Genomic DNA, 21,242 nt, shown 5'->3' with positions numbered 1-21,242 from the left:
TCTCCTGTGGGCCTTCGGGTCCACCACCTGGTTCCAGCACCGTCAGCTGGTTCTAGGCAGTGTCTTTTGCTCTTGTACCTTCTGCTCCCCATCCTGATTCCAGTAACGTCAGCTGGTTCCGGGCAGAGCCTTTGGCTTAGGTGCCTCCTTCTGGGTATCCAAGTTCCACCAACGTCAGGTGGTCCTTGGTAGTGCTTTCAGGCACGGGTACCTCCTGCTTAGTAACCGGGTTCCAGTAACGTCAGCTGGTCCTCGGTAGTTCCATTGGCTCTTGGACCTTCGGCTACCCATCCGGGTTCCAGTACCGTCAGCTGGTTCTCGGCAGTGTCTTTTGCTCTTGTACCTTCTGCTCCCCATCCTGGTTCCAGTAACGTCAGCTGGTTCCGGGCAGAGCCTTTGGCTTAGGTGCCTCCTTCTGGGTATCCGAGTTCCGCCAACGTCAGGCGGTCCTTGGTAGTGCTTTTTAGCACGGGTACCTCCTGCTTAGTAACCGGGTTCCAGTAACATCAGCTGGTCCTCGGTAGTTCCATAGGCTCTTGAACCTTCGGGTAGCCATCCGAGTTCCAGTTCCATCAGCTGGTTCTTGGCATTTTCTCAGCCTTCTTGTACCTTCTGCTACATTTCCAAGTTGAAGACCCTAAAGTCGACGACCCGGAAGACCACCCCGATGACGACGACGACGACGACCCGGAAGACCACCCCGATGACGACGACGACGACGGCGGAGACGACGACGGAGACGACGACGGCGGAGACGACGACGGCGGAGATGACGACACTGAAGACGACGACCCTGGAGACGACGACATGGAATACCGAGAAGCAGAAGAACAAGAGGCTGCAGAACAAAGAGCAGAAGAACATTAAGCATAACACTTAATATCAGAGCAAAAGATATTATCTAAATTATATGCAGAAGAAGACTAAGCAGTGTATGGGGGTGAGTCCGTTCCTCCTCGTGGTGCCCCTGGATAAAGCCTGATGCTGCAGGCCAAACTGAACGCGGACAAATGTAACTTTTGTGACTGGCAGAACGGAAGGTGTAATCTTCCAACTTTTATAGATAACAACTACGGGAATGCCTGTCACAAATGAGAATATGATGAAGAAGTAGAATAGGAAGAATAATAACAGTGGAATAAAAAGAATATGTAGAATAGGAAGAATAATAATAGTTGAAGAAAATGAATATGAAGAATGTAATAAAAAAAAAAAAATAGGTAGAAGATGAAGAAGAAGATGAATAAGGTGAAGAAGTTGATATCAAAGATGCTGATGATGATGAAGATGAAAGTGTGGGAAAAGGAAAAAAAAGAAGGGGAAGGTCGTGGAATAGTGAAACATCAATATCTGACAAAATAAAAAAAAAATTACATAGTCAATATCTTTTTCAATCCGAACGTCTTTTAAAAAAAAAAAAATCATGCTATTCTATTTGATTGGACTAATCCTCATTGCCTTTAATGTCTCCGCCACCTCCCCCATACATCCTACATTATTCTTAGTTGTTTTCCTTCATGTAGAATGAACCTACAAGGCAAGAAAGGGTTTATTTTAATTCCGATATTTTGGTCCCATTGACTTACATTGGGATCGGGTATCGGTATCGGCGATATCCGATATTTTTTGAATATCGGCCGATCCAAACCGATACCGATACTTTCCGATATCGGAAGGTATCGCTCAACACTACTAGTGATGTGTTGGAGTATTTTTTTGTTTGTTCGTTTTTCATGATTCCATAATTTTTTCCTCAGAATTGAGTGATTCCATAATTTTTCCCCTATGTTTGGTTAAAAAAAATAACCATTACTGACTACAACATTTGTTGTTCTTGATTTATTTTAGTGTTTATTAAAGCCAGAAAGTTGCCATTTGAATTGACTTTAGTTTTGTGCCATGTCTGTGATCTGCTTTTTTTCTACAAAATTAAACAACTGAATGAACATCCTCCAAGGCCGGTGATTCCATAATTTTTGCCAGGGGTTGTATATTTTGAAGATCCGGGAACCATAGCCGGAGACCAGACTAGTCCAGGTCAGCCTCAGGCCGGCACTTCCCAGCACTGTTGGAGCTGATTGACAGTTCACTCCCTCACATGCACATAGGGAGAGACTTAATAATGACCTGCAACGGTGCTCATCAAAAGTACTGCACACATCTATTGTCCGAGGAAGGATGCTCATGATGAGAACATCGTTTTGCTTCTATACAAGTTACTAGTGCGGCCACACTTAGATATTGTGTACAATTTGCAGGTTCTAGTGTATAAGAAGGACATAGCTGAATTAAAGCGGGCACAAAGAAGGGTTATTAAGGGAATGGGTGGACTGCGGAAGGCAGGTTATCAAACTTGGGATTGTTCAATTTGGAAAAATGAAGGCTTAAGGAAGGGTGATCTTAGTACAGTGTACAAATGTATGAATGGGCAATACAGAGAATATTCTCATGATATTTTTACATCTAGGCCTGCGATGGTGACAAGGGGGCATCCTCTACGTCTAGACGAAAGAAGATTTACTCATAATCACTGATGCAGAATCTCTACTGTAAGAGCAGTGAGATTATCGAATGCTCTGCCACATGATGGTGTCTTTGTTGATTCACTAATAAAAGTTCAAGAAGGGCCTGGACGCCTTTCCTGAAAATGATAATATCACAGACTATGAGTACCTGAGTCTGTGATGGAGCGTTGATCCAGGGAACTGATCTCATATGTTGAGTCGACAGAGAATTTTTCCCCTAATGCATGGTTTTTATTCCTTCCTCTGGATCAACATGTTAGTTTCATTGTTGTTTAGGTTGAAGGTAGACATAAATCCATCAACCTATAGCCTAAGAAACCTAGCTCTTCTTCACTGGTTCCCCATCGCTTCCCTGTGTATTACAACACAGCCTGCTGCCGTAATCTCAACCCTGCTTCATTGGACCCCATGGTTTCCATTGTTCCTCCTGTTTCCATTCGGTCACATCAGCTTCCATGGTTCCATCAGGACCACACTGCTGCACTATCGTCATCTGTCTGTGCCGGCCAGGGGCTTCTAGATACAACAATTTGGTTATATACTGGTTCTACACCACGCTGATGAGTCTACAAGCTCAGATTATTATTGTGAATTACATGAGACTAATGGGACCTTTATCACTCTTTGGAATACAATGACAACATAATCATTAACCATCTGGGATGATAAAATATAGGATGGAACAGGAAGAAGGTTAATCAATACTTTAAGGCAATGCAAGTGAAATGCAAAGATTCTCTATGAGACACATTTTTCGGTCAGATTAGCCAGCATTCTATGTGACGTACTCGCTCCTTAACACAGGGTGTGAACTACTGATAAACGTACTAATAGCAAATGATAGAGGGATCAACGCAGTGACAAGAAATCCCAGGGGCAGAACGGACGACTACTCCACACACATTGATTATTGCCACTTGGAGTACGTAATAGTCACTGCTAGAGGAAAAATTGTAAGTAACTTTTAGTTTACCCATTCATTTATTGTCTATGTTGGTAATTGCTCTTAGTTACTTTTCATGTTAAGACGTAATACGTTTTTGTATGGGATATGAAAAATGGTGCCTATGTATGCTATAGCCCAATAATTTCATTAAGCCTCAAGTTCACATAAAGGAATCAAGTAGAAAGAAAAATAATCTGTGCCACGTACTGGTTACATGATTAAGAAGACATCAGGTGATGTGCCTAAGGACCTGTAGGGTTCTTATAAACCTCCTATCTGAGACCCTAAACTGACCATGACTGGCCAAAAGTGAGACTTGGAATGGAATTGCTCATAGCCCCCGATTTTTCTGTCTTTACGAAGGTTTTTTTAATTTGGTTTTGTGTGTTTTGCTACTTTTTTTGTTTGCACCCAACTCATTATTTTTTTCGCGTTTTTTTGAAGTTTAATTTATATGTGCTCTCCTGTTTTTTTTTTTTCTGCTTCGTGGACAGAATTAAGCGTTTCCAGATGTCTTCATCTGAGTCATCAATTGTGACTTTTAAAAAAATCGCAAAACTTGGCGCAACTTTACTCCAGTCCCCTCTGGTGCATTTTTGAGTATGCCAAGATTTTAGTGCAAGTTTTGTGACTTTTAGCAAAATCAGTTCAGGACAGGAAAAACAAAAGCCCTTTTTTGAGTTTGCGTCAAATTCATGAGTCGAGGGCACCAGTTTGATGAATTTGGTGCCAAAAAAAAAGATGAAAAAGGAAAGTGACTTAAAAAAACAGCAAATGATGAATCGGGGACTTAGTGCTTCCCCAGTTATATATTGCATTAGTTAGCTCTGATATCTGATATTATTACAAAAGTAGGATGACTTGGACTTGGCTGGTAGAATCACTGTGGCATTTAGCTAAAATTGTTGAGGGTCACATAGACATGGACTTTGTTAGCATCCTCGTTTTTTCAACCCATTTCATGCTATACTCTAAAAACTTATTCTATTTTTCTACTTATTATTACAAAATTTGACTTGTGGTTGTTTGTGTGGGTGAGATAATTAAAAATAAATAGTAAGTACTCTTTTTCATGGCCATGTTTTTATAGACAAGATAGAATAGTAACATAGTAACATAGTTAGTAAGGCCGAAAAAAGACATTTGTCCATCCAGTTCAGCCTATATTCCATCATAATAAATACCCAGATCTACGTCCTTCTACAGAACCTAATAATTGTATGATACAATATTGTTCTGCTCCAGGAAGACATGTTTTATTGCACAGTTTTATTATATATCCCAATTGCTAAAAAAGCCATACATGCACGGGCATGGGGAAATACTGTATTTGCACCATATATGACAATGAGGGATGAAATAGGGATCTTCATAAAAGTATTTCAACCCCCAAAGTCTGAAAATACGGCTCCTTAACAGGAGCCTCTAGTTATAAAATCCATGGGACCTGATTAATTATTAGAACAATAACGCAGGCATGGTGCTTCTTCAGTGTTCTTCCAGGCACAGTGGCATATATGTAGATGTAGCTGTACATGGTACTCAAACTTAGACTGAAGTCGAGAAGGAGATTCCAGAGGGCACCAATAGGGCGAAACATGACGAACACAGGCAGTAAGAGGAGCAGTGTAAATGTTACAGTCACCTTAATGAGTTGTGCAAAATTAGGCATAAGTCCAGTTGTAGGGATGAAATGATGGTAGAGCACAGATATTTTCTATTTAGTTCAATGTCTTAATTTTTGAAGTATAAAACTGTAATATTAATCTCAATGGCATAACTTGAAATTTGTGGGCCTTAATGCAAAATCCTAACTATCATGGGTCTTTGACAGTATTGACTTTTTCATGAGTCAAAGGGACATTTATTCACTTCCTAGGCTCCAGCCTGCACCCCACTACTTACACTCTGAATTAAAGGAAACCTGTCAGCAGGATTGTGCACAGTAACCCACAGACAGAGTCAGGTCGGCGCCGTTATAGTGATTACAATGATACCTGGTGATGAAATCCATCTTGCGGTTGTTCTTTAATCTTTATTTTCAGTTTTGAGTTAATGATATGCCCGTGCTCTGGGGCGGCCTGTGGGAGGCCTTCATGTGGTGCTCTGATTAGCTATTCATAATGCAGACTGCTGACAGGTCACTGATCTCTCACGGACCGGCCCCCTAGTTAACATAAAGAATATTATATATACATACTAGGAAAAAAATCCTGTCACGGGGCTACCACCACAGAGAGGTTCCAGAGAACCGCAGCGCTCTGGGCCTCGTTCACACACAGTGAACAGAAGCTCTTCTCCTGTATTCTGACCTGGCTGCTTTGTGCCAGCAGTGCAGGAGTTAACCTTGTTGCTAAGTTGCTGTGAGCTGGGTCTCTCAGCTGAAGTGGATTTTGTAATCTCCTCCTCTATATAGACCCAGCCTTGACTACAGCTATCGTCAGTGATCAGTTCTGCTGGCTGGCTTGGAGGTTGAAGAAGCGTGATATTAAGAGCTTGGAGGTTTATTTATAGAGATTGGTGTCTGCTGTTTTGGTTGCATGTTAAACCTGTTTTCCTTCCTAGTTTTTTCCTTCTCTTCCCTTCTCTGTGTTTCCTCTGTGGCTTTGTGAGCATTTGGTGAGTTTGAGACTTTTTGTTACCTTGTCTGTATACCCTGTTTATTGTTGTATTTATACACTTGTGTAGTCCTCCTCCCTCCACTGATAGGGCCTACACAGGAGACAGGAATATGCTGGCGGCTCAGGCCTCCTAACCATCATAGGTACCCCTGAGATAAGGGAAAGCCAGGGCCCCTTATAGTGGCAGGGACAGATGAGGGTCCCAGTACGCCGTCCTGCCCTTATTGCCGTAATCGGCGTGACAAATCCCTTCTGCAGGCAGGCACAGGCGGTGGCACCTGCGCTGCAGCATAGTCGCATGTGTAATGTGCATATAATTATTATGGTTGAGGTTATCCTGATATTTACTTACTTGACCTATCTATCGCAGTCAATGACATCATGCTTTCCCCTGTACCCGAAGTCCGCTGCCTCGGAGTAACCTTCGACTCTGCCCTGTCCTTCAAACCACACATCCAAGCTCTTTCCACCTCCTGTCGCCTCCAGCTCAAAAATATCTCCAGGATCCGTCCTTTCCTCAACCCCCAATCTACTAAAATGCTTGTGCACGCCCTCATCATTTCCCGCCTTGACTACTGCAACATCCTTTTCTGTGGCCTCCCTGCTAACACCCTTGCACCTCTCCAGTCCATCCTTAACTCTGCTGCCCGACTAATCCATCTCTCTCCTCACTACTCCTCCGCTTCCCCGCTCTGCAAATCTCTTCACTGGCTCCCATTCCCTCAGCGTATCCAGTTCAAATTGCTAATACTGACCTACAAAGCCATCCACAACCTGTCTCCTCCATATATCTCTGAACTAATCTCTCGATATCTTCCCTCACGTGACCTCCGGTCCTCCCAAGACCTCCTTCTCTCCTCCACACTTATTCGCTCCTCATCCAATCGCCTCCAAGACTTCTCCCGAATATCCCCCATCCTCTGGAACTCTCTGCCCCAACACGTCCGACTATCAACCACAGTCGGATCCTTCAGACGGAATCTGAAAACTCATCTCTTCAGGAAAGCCTACAGCCTGCACTGACACCGCTGCTGCCTCATCACCAACGAAGCTACCGCCTCACCAACACCGGAGCTACCGCCTCACCAACACCGGAGCTCCTGCGACCCTCAACCTACTGTCTCCTTCCCCATAATCCTGTAGAATGTAAGCCCGCAAGGGCAGGGTCCTTGCCCCTCTGTATCAGTCCGTCATTGTTAGTTTGTTTACTGTATGTGATATTTGTAACTTGTATGTAACCCCTTCTCATGTACAGCACCATGGAATCAATGGTGCTATATAAATAAATAATAATAATAATAATAATAATAATATTTAAAACAAACTCCATTTGAAAAAAGCACCTGCCGCACCTGTGCAGGAGCAGCTATCAGTGTATATAGAGGTGATCCGATAGCTGACACCGTGCATGCGCCAGCGGCACCATCTTGCTAGAGAAGAAAAACAATTTGCTCCTCCAAGATGGTGCCGCCGAGCCTGTGCTGTAGCAGCTATTGGCGATCTCCGATAGCTGTGTCAGCAGCATCATCTTGGAGGAGGATTTTTTTTTCTCTAGCAAGATGGTGCCGCCTCCTCTAGGGTCTATCTGTTCACATTTTACTGCAGCAATTCCTGGTCTACTAGTCTTTGCAACCTCAACTCTTGTGTTTGCCTACACTTCTGGTTCTGTGGCTTCCAGTTTGTCTTGCTCCGATGGTTTGCCTGAATATCCCATAGACTACATCCTCACTTTTCCAAATGTCATCTGACAAGTCTAGCACAATGTGCCACTGTCCTCGTTCCGTGTATTCACCTGCAGCCCTAACATATAGATTCATTAGCCAGAACCCCCGCTGATCAGTAAAACAAGGAAGACCCTAGTGATCCATCAGCTGGCCAGAAAAATGCATGTTTGCACTTATAAAATTAGAGCTTGATAGTTGTAATAACACTGACATGACCTACAGGCAAAATATTGGCACTAAATTGATCAGACTTCTTGTGGTCATCCCAAGCCATCCATACCATTTTCATTCATAGGGTTGTTGTGTGGCCTCAGCCTACATTGCATATTTCATTTCTGTTATTTGAGACATTGAGTGCCTCACTCCATTCTTAATTACTGCATTACTTTATTGTACTGGGAGTTTAACGATGTAAGAATTGTTCAGACTGTTATTGTTGCAATTAGATAAGGGCAGCTGGGATCTTTGAACTGTGATATAAAGTCTTTACATGTTAACTCAATATACTATAATTATGTTTGAATAAGCAGCACTGAATAAACTGGTCAGCAATAGGGTTGAGCGACTTTTACTTTTTTGGGGTCGAGTCGGGTTTCGCGAAACCCGACTATCTCAAAAGTCGAGTCGAGTGAAATCGGCCGATTATCGCGAAAAGTCGGGGATCGACCGAAACATGAAACCCAATGCAAGTCAATGGGGAAGCATAGTCAGCAGTGAGTGGGGGCCAGGAAAACACCTACAGTGCCCATTTTAATGGCAGAAACATCCATTCTTGTTACTGAAGCTTGTCAATCTTAATTTACCTTATAATAATAGTTAGGCATTGGAAATTGGGGGTCATTTGGCTAAAGTTGTGGGGGGTAGGGCTGGTTCAAGTATTTAGTGGACCCAGGAAATGTGGACCACGTCACGGCAGTGGAGCAGGGAGAGGTAAGTATTTCAACTTTGCAAGTACTGTGATCCTGAGCAAGCAGGGGGGCCCACTCGTTGGCATTGGCACTGGCACAGGGCCCCTCAAAGTACGGTGGTGTGTTTGCACGGCGGGGGCGCCTCCCACCGGCAATGACACTTTTGCGTACTATGAGGGGCCCTGTGCCAGTGACGTCGCCAACGAGTATTCCCCCCCTTACCTGATGAAGGAACCTGCACTTTCATCTGCACCTTCCTCTTTGTCCCCGTGTAAGGTGGTATGGTATGCGGGAATGGGAACCTGACTTTCAGCAGGGTCACATTCTGGCTGTGTTGCGTGCACGGGGAATGTAGCGTTCTGGGTCAATGTACCAGCAGACTCATCTATCACTGGCTGGGCAATGTGCAGGATGAGGAGGAAACACAGATATAGACCCAAATAATAAAGTGGGCTAAATGCAGTTCAAAATTGGTAACAGGACTAACCAGGCGGCATTGCTTTGTTCAGTGGAGGACAAATGTAATGAGAGGCTGACACAGTGAGTAGGCCCAAATCAGTAAGTAGGCTAAATGCAGTTCAAAATTGGTAACAGATGTAAACAGGCGGCACTGGTTTGTTCAGTGGAGGAGAAAAGCAAGGAGCAGACACCGTTAGTAGGGCCAACAAAACAAGTAGGCCAAATGCAGCGTTATATTAAAAACAATATAACGAGAGCCTGAAGATTGAAGCTCAGGAAATGCAACCAGGAGAACATCTTGGAGCGGCAGACACTTTTTCTAGAACCAAACAAAACTTGTAGGCCTAATGCAGTGTTATATTAACAACTACTTAACAAGAGCCTGAAGATTGAAGCTAAGGAAAGGCAACCTGGAGAACACCTTGGAGCGGCAGACACCGTTTCTAGAACCCAACCAAACTAGTAGCCCCACTGCAGTTGGTCAATTAAAAAACTCTTTAACAAGAGCCTCAAGATAGAAGCTTGTTGTGAATTCTGTGGCTGAGTTCACTTCTGTGGTCACAAGTGGTATTGCAGTCTCTGGGCTTCCTCCCTCAGGTGTTTTGGTGAGCTCGTTGGCTGCCTTGCTATTTAGCTCCACCTGAGTCTGTCTTCCTTGCTCCTTGTCAATGTTCCAGTGTTGGATCTGAGCTACTGCATCTTTCCTTGGGCCTGCTGCTCTGCTAGATAAGTGCTTCTAGTTTGTTTTCTGTTTTTTTCTGTCCAGCTTGCTATTGTCTTTTGCTGGAAGCTCTGAGAAGCAGAGGGGTGCACCGCCGTGCTGTTAGTTCGGCACGGTGGGTCTTTTTGCCCCTTTGCGTGGTTTTCGTTTTAGGGTTTTTTGTAGACTGCATAGTTCTCTTTGCTATCCTCGCTCTGTCTAGAATATCGGGCCTCACTTTGCTGAATCTATTTCATTCCTACGTTTGTCTTTTCATCTTGCTAACAGTCATTATATGTGGGGGGCTGCCTATTCCTTTGGGGTATTTCTCTGAGGTAAGTCAGGCTTGTATTTCTATCTTCAGGCTAGTCAGCTCCTCAGGCAGTGCCGAGTTGCATAGGTAGTTGTTAGGCGCAATCCACTGCTGCTTATAGTTGTGTGAGGATAGATCAGGTACTGCAGTCTACAGAGATTCCACGTCTCAGAGCTCGTCCTATTGTTTTTGGTTATTGCCAGATCTCTGTATGTGCGCTGATTACTGCACGCTGTGTTGCCTGATTGCCAGCCATAACAGTACAAGGAGCCACACCAATGATTCCCAATAGAGGGAAAAAAGAAATCCTGACAGCATTTTTTTTTCTTAGCTCTGTCTTCAGTCTTTTTTTTCCCCTAGACATTAGAGTGCTTCAGGACACAGCTGTGGACATGGATATTCAGGCTCTGTGCTCCTCAATGGATAATCTCGTTGTAAATGTACAAAAGATTCAAGATACTATTGATCAGAAATCGATGCTAGAACCAAGAATTCCGATTCCTGATTTGTTTTTTGGTGACAGAACTAAGTTCCTGAGCTTCAGAAATAATTGTAAGCTATTTTTGGCCTTGAAACCTCATTCTTCTGGTAATCCTATTCAACAGGTTTTGATTATTATTTCTTTTTTGCGCGGCGACCCACAGGACTGGGCGTTTTCTCTTGCACCAGGAGATTCTGCATTGAGTAATGTTGATGCATTTTTCCTGGCGCTCGGATTGCTTTACGATGAGCCTAATTCAGTGGATCAGGCTGAGAAAAATCTGCTGGCTTTATGCCAGGGTCAGGATGATGTAGAAGTATATTGTCAGAAATTTAGGAAATGGTCAGTACTCACTCTGTGGAATGAATCTGCACTAGCGGCTTTGTTCAGAAAGGGTCTCTCTGAAGCTCTTAAGGATGTAATGGTGGGATTTCCTATGCCTGCTGGTTTGAATGAGTCTATGTCCTTGGCCATTCAGATCGGTCGTCGCTTGCGCGAGCGTAAATCTGTGCACCATCTGGCGGTACTGCCTGAGAGTAAACCTGAGCCTATGCAGTGCGACAGGACTATGACTAAAGTAGAACGGCAAGAACACAGACGTCTGAACAGACTGTGTTTCTATTGTGGTGATTCTACTCATGCTATTTCTAATTGTCCTAAACGCACTAGGCGGTTTGATAGCTCTGCCGTTATTGGTACTGTACAGTCCAAATTCCTTTTGTCCATTACCTTAATGTGCTCTTTGTCATCGTATTCTGTCATGGCGTTTGTGGATTCAGGCGCTGCCCTGAATCTGATGGATTTGGATTATGCTAAACGTTGTGGATTTTTCTTGGAGCCTTTGCGGTGTCCTATTCCGTTGAGAGGAATTGATGCTACACCTTTGGCCAAGAATAAGCCTCAGTACTGGGCCCAGCTGACCATGTGCATGGCTCCTGCACATCAGGAAGTTATTCGCTTTCTGGTACTGCATAATTTGCATGATGTGGTCGTGTTGGGGTTGCCATGGCTACAAACTCATAATCCAGTATTGGATTGGAACTCTATGTCGGTAACCAGCTGGGGTTGTCAGGGAGTACATGGTGATGTTCCATTTTTGTCTATTTCGTCATCCATTCCTTCTGACATCCCAGAGTTCTTGTCGGACTTTCAGGATGTATTTGAAGAGTCCAAGTCTGATGCCCTACCTCCGCATAGGAATTGTGATTGTGCTATCGATTTGATTCCTGGTAGTAAATTCCCTAAGGGTCGTTTATTTAATTTGTCCGTACCTGAACACACCGCTATGCGCAGTTATGTGAAGGAGTCCCTGGAGAAGGGACATATTCGCCCATCGTCGTCACCATTGGGAGCAGGGTTCTTTTTTGTAGCCAAGAAGGATGGTTCGCTAAGACCGTGTATTGATTACCGCCTTCTTAATAAGATCACTGTTAAGTTTCAGTATCCCTTGCCATTGATTTCTGACTTGTTTGCTCGGATTAAGGGGGCTAGTTGGTTTACTAAGATTGATCTTCGTGGTGCGTATAATCTGGTGAGAATCAGGCAGGGAGATGAATGGAAAACGGCATTTAATACGCCCGAGGGTCATTTTGAGTATCTGGTGATGCCGTTCGGACTTGCCAATGCTCCATCTGTTTTTCAGTCTTTTATGCATGACATTTTCCGTGAGTATCTGGATAAATTCTTGATTGTTTACTTGGATGACATTTTGATCTTCTCAGATGATTGGGAGTCTCATGTGAAGCAAGTCAGAATGGTTTTCCAGGTACTGCGTGCTAATTCCTTGTTCGTGAAGGGATCAAAGTGTCTCTTCGGTGTGCAGAAAGTTTCATTTTTGGGGTTCATCTTTTCCCCTTCTACTATCGAGATGGATCCGGTTAAGGTTCAGGCCATCCAGGATTGGACTCAGCCGACATCTCTAAAAAGTCTGCAGAAATTCCTGGGCTTTGCTAATTTTTATCATCGCTTCATCTGTAATTTTTCTAGCATTGCCAGACCATTGACCGATTTGACCAAGAAGGGTGCTGATTTGGTTAATTGGTCTTCTGCTGCCGTGGAAGCTTTTCAGGAGTTGAAGCGTCGTTTTTGCTGTGCCCCTGTGTTGTGTCAACCTGATGTTTCTCTTCCGTTCCAGGTCGAGGTTGATGCTTCTGAGATTGGTGCAGGGGCGGTTTTGTCACAGAGAGGTTCTGGTTGCTCAGTGTTCAAACCATGTGCTTTCTTTTCCAGGAAATTTTCTGCTGCTGAGCGTAATTATGATGTGGGCAACCGAGAGTTGCTGGCCATGAAGTGGGCATTCGAGGAGTGGCGTCATTGGCTTGAGGGTGCTAAGCATCGCGTGGTGGTATTGACTGATCATAAGAACTTGACTTATCTCGAGTCTGCCAAGCGCTTGAATCCTAGACAGGCCCGTTGGTCGTTATTTTTTGCTCGTTTTGATTTTGTGATTTCATACCTTCCGGGCTCTAAAAATGTGAAGGCGGATGCTCTGTCTAGGAGTTTTGTGCCCGACTCTCCGGGGTTATCTGAGCCGGCGAGTATCCTCAAGGAAGGAGTCATTGTGTCTGCCATCTCCCCTGATTTGCGGAGAGTGTTGCAGAAATTTCAGGCTAATAAACCTGATCGTTGTCCGGCCGAGAAACTGTTCGTCCCTGATAGGTGGACTAGTAAAGTTATCTCTGAACTTCATTGTTCGGTGCTGGCCGGTCATCCAGGAATCTTTGGTACCAGGGAGTTGGTTGCTAGATCCTTCTGGTGGCCATCTCTGTCACGGGATGTGCGTGCTTTTGTGCAGTCCTGTGGAATTTGTGCTAGGGCTAAGCCCTGCTGTTCACGTGCCAGTGGGTTGCTTTTGCCCTTGCCGGTCCCGAAGAGGCCTTGGACACATATTTCGATGGATTTCATTTCTGACCTTCCCGTTTCTCAAAAAATGTCAGTCATTTGGGTGGTCTGTGATCGCTTTTCTAAAATGGTCCATCTGGTGCCCTTGGTTAAATTGCCTTCCTCCTCTGATTTGGTGCCTTTGTTCTTCCAGCATGTGGTTCGTTTACATGGCATTCCTGAGAATATTGTTTCTGACAGAGGTTCCCAGTTTGTCTCGAGGTTCTGGCGAGCCTTTTGTGGTAGGATGGGCATTGACCTATCTTTCTCCTCGGCCTTCCATCCTCAGACTAATGGCCAGACCGAACGAACCAATCAGACCTTGGAAACATATCTGAGATGTTTTGTTTCCGCTGACCAGGATGATTGGGTGTCATTTTTGCCGTTGGCTGAGTTCGCCCTTAATAATCGGGCCAGCTCGGCTACCTTGGTCTCTCCATTTTTCTGCAATTCTGGGTTCCATCCTCGTTTCTCTTCAGGACAGGTTGAGTCTTCGGACTGTCCTGGTGTGGATTCTGTGGTGGACAGGTTGCAGCAGATCTGGACTCAGGTAGTGGACAATTTGACCTTGTCCCAGGAGAAGGCTCAGCTTTTCGCTAATCGCAGACGCCGTGTGGGACCCCGACTTCGTGTTGGGGATTTGGTTTGGTTATCTTCTCGTCATATTCCTATGAAGGTTTCCTCTCCTAAATTTAAACCTCGTTTTATTGGTCCGTATAGGATTTCTGAGATTCTCAATCCGGTGTCTTTTCGTCTGACCCTCCCAGACTCCTTTTCCATACATAATGTATTCCATAGGTCGTTGTTGAGGAGATACGTGGCACCTATGGTTCCATCTGTGGAGCCTCCTGCCCCTGTTTTGGTGGAGGGGGAATTGGAGTATATTGTGGAGAAGATTTTGGATTCTCGTGTCTCTAGACGGAAACTCCAGTATCTGGTCAAATGGAAGGGTTATGCTCAGGAAGATAATTCCTGGGTTTTTGCCTCTGATGTCCATGCCCCAGATCTTGTTCGTGCCTTTCATGTGGCTCATCCTGGTCGGCCTGGGGGTTCTGGTGAGGGTTCGGTGACCCCTCCTCAAGGGGGGGGTACTGTTGTGAATTCTGTGGCTGAGTTCACTTCTGTGGTCACAAGTGGTATTGCAGTCTCTGGGCTTCCTCCCTCAGGTGTTTTGGTGAGCTCGTTGGCTGCCTTGCTATTTAGCTCCACCTGAGTCTGTCTTCCTTGCTCCTTGTCAATGTTCCAGTGTTGGATCTGAGCTACTGCATCTTTCCTTGGGCCTGCTGCTCTGCTAGATAAGTGCTTCTAGTTTGTTTTCTGTTTTTTTCTGTCCAGCTTGCTATTGTCTTTTGCTGGAAGCTCTGAGAAGCAGAGGGGTGCACCGCCGTGCTGTTAGTTCGGCACGGTGGGTCTTTTTGCCCCTTTGCGTGGTTTTCGTTTTAGGGTTTTTTGTAGACTGCATAGTTCTCTTTGCTATCCTCGCTCTGTCTAGAATATCGGGCCTCACTTTGCTGAATCTATTTCATTCCTACGTTTGTCTTTTCATCTTGCTAACAGTCATTATATGTGGGGGGCTGCCTATTCCTTTGGGGTATTTCTCTGAGGTAAGTCAGGCTTGTATTTCTATCTTCAGGCTAGTCAGCTCCTCAGGCAGTGCCGAGTTGCATAGGTAGTTGTTAGGCGCAATCCACTGCTGCTTATAGTTGTGTGAGGATAGATCAGGTACTGCAGTCTACAGAGATTCCACGTCTCAGAGCTCGTCCTATTGTTTTTGGTTATTGCCAGATCTCTGTATGTGCGCTGATTACTGCACGCTGTGTTGCCTGATTGCCAGCCATAACAGAAGCTCAGGAATTGCAACCAGGAGAACACCTTGGAGCGGCAGACACCGTTTCTAGAACCCAAACCAACTTGTAGGCCTAATGCAGTGTTATATTAACAACTACTTAACGAGAGCCTGAAGATTGCAGCTAAGGAAAGGCAACCTGGAGAACACCTTGGAGCGGCAGACACCGTTTCTAAAACCCAACCCAACTTGTAGGCCTAATGCAGTTGGTCAATTAAAAAACATTTTAACAGGAGCCTCAAGATAGAAGCTCATGAAATGAAACCAGGAGAACACCTTGGAGTGGCAGACACCGTTTCTAGAACCCAACCCAACTTGTAGGCCTAATGCAGTGTTATAATTGACAACTACTTAACGAGAGCCTGAAGATTGAAGCTAAGGAAAGGCAACATGGAGAACACCTTGGAGCTGCAGACACAGTTTTTAGACCCCAACAAAACTTGTGGCCCCAATGCAGTTTGAAAATGCCGATAGACTGAAAACCTGACACTTGCAGCTCAGTTTTTTTAAGAGACAGCTGTATTGCGTGGCGCAGACAGACACTGCTAGTAGGCCTTACACCACAAACTTGGCTCGCTGCAGGTTTAAAAATGGTTACATGGGTACACGGGCAGCATTGGTGTGGTCAGCGGAGGACAATTTGAAGGAGGGACTGCAGACAGACTTAATAGGCCTAAAATAACAAAATAGGCTCACTGCAGCTTCGATTATGTGGTAGGGGTACACAGGAAGCATTGGTGTGGTCAGCGTAGGACAATTTGAAGGAGGGACCGCAGACAGACTTAGTAGGCCTAAAATAACAAAATAGGCTCTATGCAGCTTCGATTATGTGGTAGGGGTACACAGGCAGCATTGGTGTGGTCAGCGGAGGACAATTTGAAGGAGGGACCGCAGACAGACTTAGTAGGCCTAAAATAACAAAATAGGCTCAATGCAGCTAAGATTATGTGGCAGGGGTACCAAGGCAGCATTGGTGTGGTCAGCGGAGGACAATTGGAAGGAGTGTCTGACACAGTTGGTACTCCCAAAAACTAAATAGATGTCAATGTCTCGCAAAAAAACAAACAAAAAAAAGTGGCATACTTAGGTACAGGGGTGGGCTCCTATGCTGACTTTCAGACATTGTAATTTGGCGCAAAGTATTTACTGGTGTAAATGTAGGACAGGGCCCCTGACTATTTTAACTAGCATCATACATGTCAACAAATTGGTATTGTCAGTGCCAGGCATTAAAGGATTTCAGCGCATAGACTAAACAGTGGTGGAGCAGTGAGAGATAATTTTGCAAGTGGTAGAGCACTGTTTGAGCTTGGGGGGGACACTCTCTCGCAGCCGGCGGTACAGGCCCAGGGCCCCTCATGTTACATCGGTGTGTCTGACGTTGGGTGCGCTGTCATGATCCCAATGGCAGGGGATCACAAAAGGACAAGCACAAAAAACAAAACAAGCTCTAGGGTGATGGAAACTGAGCTGACCGCGATCCTGAACCTAACACACAACTAGCTGTAGCCGGGGAACGTGCCTACGATGATTCCTAGACGTCTCGCGCCAGCCGAAGGACTAACTTCCCCTATTAGAAGAAACACAGACCTCTCTTGCCTCCAGAGAAACACCCCACAGAAATAGCAGCCCCCCACATGTAATGACGGTGAAATGAGAGGAAAGCACATACGTAGTTATGAAAACAGATTCAGCAAAATGAGGCCCGCTAAAGCTAGATAGCAGAGGATACAAAAGTGAACTGCGCGGTCAGCGAAAAACCCTACAAAAAAACCATTCTGAAATTACTTGAACTCATGTGCCAACTCATGGAACATGAGGAGTAATATCAGCCCACTAGAGCAACAAGCAAAAAGGAATCACATATCTGCAAGCTGGACTAAGACAAAAATTAAGCAAAACGTGGAACAGGAAAATCAAAAACTTAGCTTGTCCTGAAGATTACAGAAGCGGGAAGCAGAGGTAACAAGACACACTGATTACATTGATAGCTGGCGAGGAAATGACAAGAAAGCCAGGTTAAATAGGAAACTCCCATATCCTGATAGAACAGGTGGACACCAGAGACCGCAGAAAACACAAGTCACCCAGTACCATCTGTAACCACCAGAGGGAGCCCAAAAACAGAATCCACAACAGTGCGCGCCACCACCACCAGAGACACTTCATTGTACTATGAGGGACCCAGTGGCAGTGCCGTCGACCAAAAGTGGGCACACCCACCTCTTCAGAGAAACGGCACTCTCATGGGTGCTTGCGCCAAGTGGCGAGACCACGGTCCCGTGGGGGGAGTTAGCCCATTCAGGGAGGTGTAAACATGTCGTATGCTGGACAAACAGCAGCTGCAAATTAAGAGATTGGAACAGTCAGTAAGACCAGTCCAAAAGCAAAACCTTTTTACAGGAAAGCTAGGTGTCAGCCGGGAAAGGTGGGGCAAAATAATTAGAAATCCATGAGTGGTTCATTTTAATGAAGGTTAGATCATCAACACAACATTTTGGGTAGCCAGACGAGTCCTTTTTTCAGTCAGTATTGAACCAGCAGCACTGAATACTCTTTCTGATAGCACACTAGCTGCTGTGCAAGCAAGCTCCTGCAATGCATATTCTGCCAATTCAGGCCAGGTGTCTATTTTGGATGCCCAGTAATCAAATGGGAATGACGGTTGAGGGAGAACATCGATAAGGGAGGAAAAATAGTTAGTAACCATACTGGACAAATGTTGTCTCCTGTCACTTTGAATTGATGCTGCAGTACCTGTCCTGTCTGCGATCATTGCGAAATCACTCCACAACCTGGTCAGAAAACCCCTCTGTCCAACGCCACTTCTGATTTGTGCACCTCTAACACCTCTGCCCTGTTGCCCCCTGCAGCTTGTGTGAGAACCATCACCGGCTCTGTGTGCTGGGAATGCGTGAATCAAACGGTCTACAAGAGTTGCTTGTTTGGTTGCCAATATTTGTTCAAGGTTCTCATGTGGCATGATATTTTGCAATTTGCCTTTATAGTGAGGATCAAGGAGGCAGGCCACCCAGTAATCATCATCGGTCATCATTTTTATAATGCGTGGGTCCCTTTTGAGGATACGCAAGGCATAATCCGCCATGTGGGCCAATGTTCCAGTTGTCAAATCAGTGCTTATGCTGGGTTGAGGAGCACTTTCGGGCAAATCAACGTCACTTGTCTCCCTCAAAAACCCTGAACCCGGCCTTGCAACACCAGCAGTTTCTATTGCCCCCTGAGAAGCTTCCTCATCCAAAAATTACTCATCCCCATCATCCTCCTCATCCTCCTCCTCTTCGCCCGCTACCTCGTCCTGTAGACTTCCCTGACCAGACAATGGCTGACTGTCATCAAGGCTTCCCTCGTCCTCGGCTGCAGACGCCTGCTCCTTTATGTGCTTCAAACTTTGCATCAGGGATGCTCATGCTTATTATGGCGTTGTCTGCACTAACCAGCCGTGTGCATTCCTCAAAACACTGAAGGACTTGACACAGGTCTTGTACCTTCGATCACTGCACACCTGACAACTCCATGTCTGCCATCCAACTGCCTACCCGTGTATGTGTATCCTCCCACAAATACATAACAGCACGCCTCTGTTCGCACAGTCTCTGAAGCATGTGCAGTGTGGAGTTCCACCTTGTTGCAACGTCGATGATTAGGCGATGCTGGGGAAGGTTCAAAGACCGCTGATGGTTCTGCATACGGCTGGAGTGTACGGGCGAACAGCGGATGTGCGAGCAAAGTCTGCGCACTTTGAGGAGCAGGTCGGGTAATCCCGGATAACTTTTCAGGAAGCACTGCACTACCAGGTTTAAGGTGTGAGCCAGACAAGGAATGTGTTTCAGTTGGGAAAGGGCTACGGCAGCCATAAAATTCCTTCCGTTACCACTCACTACCTTGCCTGCCTCAAGATGTACAGTGCCCAGCCATGACTGAGTTTCTTGTTGCAAGAAATCGGACAGAACTTCCGCGATGTGTCTGTTGTCGCCCAAACACTTAATTGCCAATACAGCCTGCTGACGCTTGCCACTAGCTGTTCCATAATGGGACACCTCGTGTGCAACAGTGGCAGCTGCGGATGGAGTGGTCGTGCGACTGAGGTCTGTGGACGAGCTCTCGCTTCTGCTGGAGGACGAGGAGGAGGGGGGCGAATGCCTACAGCCAACTGTTTCCTAGACCGTGGGCTAGGCAGAACTGTCCCAATATTGCTGTCCCCTGTGGACCCAGCATCCACTACATTAACCCAGTGTGCCGTGATGGAGACATAACGCCCCTGGCTATGCCTACTGGTCCATGCATCTGTTGTCAGGTGCACCTTTCTACTCACAGATTGCCTGAGTGCATGGACAATGCGGTCTTTTACATGCTGGTGGAGGGCTGGGATGGCTTTTCTCGAAAAGAAGTGTCAACTGGGTAGCTCGTAGCATGGTACAGCGTAGTCCATCAGGGCTTTGAAAGCTTCGCTTTCAACTAATCGGTAGGGCATCATCTCTAACGAGATTAGTCTAGCAATGTGGGCGTTCAAACCCTGTGTATGCAGATGCGAGGATGAGTACTTCCTTTTCCTAACGAGAGTCTCATGTAGGGTGAGCTGGACTGGAGAGCTGCATATGGTAGAACTACCCGGGGTGCTGGTGGACATGGCAGACTGAGAGAGGGTTGGTGATGGTATTCTTGTTGTTGCCCTACATACTGTGTTTCCTACCACGAACCTGGTGATTCCCTGACTGCTTTGGCCTTGCGACAAAGCCTCCACATTTACTGCAGGTGGTGTGGTAAACGGTGGGCTTACAGTGAGGGAAGGGATGTAGCGTTGCTGTCTAGCTTCATTGTGAGAGGGTGCTACAACGTTAAGGGATGTTTGGTAGTTAGTCCAGGCTTGCAAGTGCATGGTGGTTAAATGTCTACGCATGCAACTTGTATTTAGATTTTTAACATTCTGACCTCTGCTGAAGGTCCTTGAGCATTTTTTACAGATGACTTTGCACTGATCATTTGGATCTTGGTTAAAAAAATGCCAGACTGCACTCTTCCTACTATCGGATACCTTTTCAGGCATTGCACACTGAGCTACTTTAACCGGATGCCCACACTGTCCTACAACTGGTTTTGGTTTTGCCACATGTTTTTGGCCAGATATGGGCCTGCCAGATGGAACCTGTTGTGATGTTGATGCCTGCTGCGGCTCCTCCTCCTCCGCTTCAGAGCTACTGCCGCCTGCACCCTGTTCCCCCAATGGCTGCCAATCGGGGTCAACAACTGGGTCATCTATGACCTCCTCGTCTATGTCCTGTGCAACTTCCTCTGTGTCACCGTGTAAGCCGCTGCTATAGCGTTCGTGACGGGGCTCCATAGTCTCATCAGGGTCAGATTCTGGATCAGTACACTGAGAGGGCAATGTTTTGATCTGAGTCAAAGGAACAGCATAATAATCTGGCTGTGGCTGTGCATCAGTGCACTCCATGTCCGATTCATCTTGTAATGGGCATGGCCTGTTAACAATTTCCCTTTCTACCCCAGGAACGGTATGTGTAAAGAGCTCCATGGAGTAACCCGTTGTGTCGCCTGACGCATCCTTCTCTGTTGTTCTGGGTGAATAACACAAGGAAGTGACTTGTCCCTGACGGGGAACATCCACTGACGACGCGCTGCTTTTACATTTTGCACTTTCCGAAGAGGAGGCGAAAGAGCTAGAGGCAGAGTCAGCAAGAAAAGCCAAAACTTGTTCCTGCTGCTCCGGCTTTAAAAGCAGTTTTCCTACACCCAGAAAAGGGAGCGTTCAAGGCCTTGTGTAGCCAGACGATGACGCTGGCTCAACAACTCGAGACTTAGG

General features: G+C 45.7%; 1 protein-coding gene across 1 annotated transcript in view; it reads left to right on the top strand.

The window, feature by feature from the left end:
- The first annotated feature begins 3,221 nt into the window (after window positions 1–3,221).
- The window catches only part of LOC138644553 (bile salt export pump-like), a 121,465-nt gene continuing 103,444 nt past the window's right edge, over window positions 3,222–21,242 (top strand). The window contains exon 1 of the mRNA XM_069733084.1: window positions 3,222–3,478. The gene's annotated coding sequence lies outside the window, so the exon portion shown is untranslated. The remainder of the gene's footprint in view (window positions 3,479–21,242) is intronic.

The sequence above is a fragment of the Ranitomeya imitator genome, chromosome 7, assembly GCF_032444005.1.
Source record: "Ranitomeya imitator isolate aRanImi1 chromosome 7, aRanImi1.pri, whole genome shotgun sequence".
Lineage (NCBI taxonomy): Eukaryota > Metazoa > Chordata > Amphibia > Anura > Dendrobatidae > Ranitomeya > Ranitomeya imitator.
Note: the sequence above shows the minus strand (reverse complement) of the source record. Positions and strands in the feature narration are given on the sequence as shown.